The 2,509-nt window shown below is 37.5% G+C and overlaps 1 pseudogene; it reads right to left on the bottom strand.

The window, feature by feature from the left end:
• Window positions 1-1,091: 1,091 nt before the first annotated feature.
• On the bottom strand, window positions 1,092-2,300 carry LOC113242061 (DDB1- and CUL4-associated factor 13-like; annotated as a pseudogene).
• Between the last annotated feature and the right edge of the window lie 209 nt (window positions 2,301-2,509).

The following is a 2,509-nucleotide window of genomic DNA, read 5'->3' as shown; positions in this document are numbered from 1 at the left end:
TATCCTTTGATTCTCAAACTCCCTTGCCCTTGTCTGAGAACAAAGAGCCCCCCCCCCCATTTTTAGTGCACAAATTGCTTTAGTCATTTTCAGGTTATGAAGTATGGGGGGAAATTTTCATACAGAGAAAATACTTACGATTTCTTTTACGGATAATTCAAATATAGTTGAACCTTAGAACTTTAAGATGAAGAATGAAATTGTTATGAGTTTGGGGGAAAAAAACTGAGCAATCAAAAACCAGTCTTCATGTATGCACAATAAAATTGAGTTTTAAATTGTGTAATCATACCTCTGCATAACATGGCAGGGATATTATTGTTTGTTTTGATGTTGTGCTCTATTTTAAAATGTACATAGCTATGCAAATAAAGTTAGGTAACTCAATCAAGGCACAACTTTCCTTTTTTTTTTTTCTTAATTTACCATCTTAGTTTCTTAAATCTAAAACACAGAGGAATTAAATGCGAAAAAAGTCAAAAGGAAATAAATGAAGTGTTGATGTTTCCTCTCAAAAAAATTAAAGATATTTAAGATTTTCATCAGGACATAGTTAATTAACACTACAAGTAGGGTGATACTATCAGTAAAAGAAAACATTTCTAAAGTGTGTGTCCCTGTCTAATTCTCCATCATCTCCCAACACTCCTTCCATACCCATACCTCTGGTCATTGTGTAATTACTTTTCCAGGTTGGAATGCCCTTTATCCTTCATGTCTATCTGGCTAACTCATGCTTGTCCTAGAAAACTCAGATATGCTGTCATCTTTTCTCCATTACCCTTAGTGGCTCAGAAAAGCCAATACTTTTACTTGCAGAGTTTGTGAATCAAAATGTAACAAATAGGGGCCTCTGGGTGGCTCAGTTGGTTAAGCTTTCGACTATTGGTTTTGGCTCAGGTCATGCATGATCTCAGGGTTGTGGGATCAAGCCCCTCATCAGGCTCTGTACTCAATGTGGAGTCTGCTTATCCTTCTCCTTCTCCGTCTGCTCCTCCCCCAACCCCAATCTCTCTCTCTCTCAAATAAATAAATAAATATTAAAAATGCAACAAATAATTATATATCAGGATTGGTAGGAATATCAAGTGTTATTTCACAACCGCCACTATATGTTTCTTTTTCTCTGACAAAATCAACGCGGATTCAGGCTTGCTAGTGATAAGCAACGTATTTTATATGAGGATGTTGTTGAAATTTCTTCTTCAGCTTCTGGTTATAATCTTTGACTGCTTTTTCTCATGGTGGAAGCACACCCAATTTTTCAGAAGCATTAGCTTTACATAGACAAATGTTCATTTCATCAGATCCACACACATTTGCTGTCAGAAGTCCATTTTACACAGATAACACGTTGCACTCTCTTTGTATCATAGACTTCCCTGCTTCTACTTTTGTCCACAGGAAAGATTCAAATAGATTTATCAAAACTAGCAGACATAACTCTTTCCCAGTGGGAAAGTAATCCACATCAAGCCCCACAGATGCATGATCCATATGTACCATTAGGGAAATGTCCAGTACACGCATATCAGAACTATAGAAGTTCTTATCTTCATTTGAAGCAGTAAAAATGAAAGCTTCCATAGGGTTCCAACAAATTGTATTTGTTCTCATTTCTCAGATGACCTTTTCCAGAGGACTAGCGTGCCTCATATCATATAGTACTATATTCCTGTCAGAAGCACAACTTTCTTAGATAAATGTCTCAATTGGGTTAAATTTAACACCAGTTATACTGTTGAATCCCCAGGTCATTGGACATATAGGACTTGTTCTTTTTCATCCCAAATGTCTACTTGCTGTCCACATGAGGCAAAAACAGTTTCTTTCCAGTGATGATCAATTCCCGCATACACTGTCTTTGCTAATATGGTATGCAGTGTTTCCTCCTCTTCCCCATGGCCTGGTCCATCCATTTTCCACTGCTTCACAGTTTTGTCATCACTAATAGTAGAAAAAGAAGTCCCATAAAAGTAAGTACATATTGCTTGTACAAAACCCTCATGTGCTTGTATTGTACAGATGCATTTTCATTTAGACAAGTTCCAAATTCTAACCTCTCTATCACATGCCCCAGGAAGGACAGTAGCCATGCTTTTTGGATGCTTTGCCAAGCAACTGACTCCATCTCGGTGACCATCCAGGAAAGCAAAGAATGGTTTTGCAAATACATGTTCCACTTTGGTGCATTTAAAGCTCTTAAGTATTCTTGTGGGACCTCAAAAAAAAAAAAAAAATGTAAGTAGGATCATAGCTTCTTGGCATTCTTTGTAAGTCCAGCTTGATTTTGCAGACATAGTTGTCCAGGTTCTGGCTCAGCATCTTCGCTTTCACTTTGGCTGCTAGTTGTCCCCGACTCTCCAAGCCTTTCCTTCATGTTTGGGTTACTGCTGCCTCCTCAAACAAAAGCCTCTTTAAAACATTTAAGTTATACTACCAACTCTCTACCAGTAGTGGTGTGACTCATGTTCTCTTAGCATCATTTATTTATCCATAATGAGAGGAA

This window comes from Ursus arctos, unplaced genomic scaffold (assembly GCF_023065955.2).
Source record: "Ursus arctos isolate Adak ecotype North America unplaced genomic scaffold, UrsArc2.0 scaffold_4, whole genome shotgun sequence".
NCBI lineage: Eukaryota > Metazoa > Chordata > Mammalia > Carnivora > Ursidae > Ursus > Ursus arctos.
The sequence above is the reverse complement of the archived record's forward strand: the minus strand, read 5'-3'. Positions and strand labels throughout refer to the sequence as shown.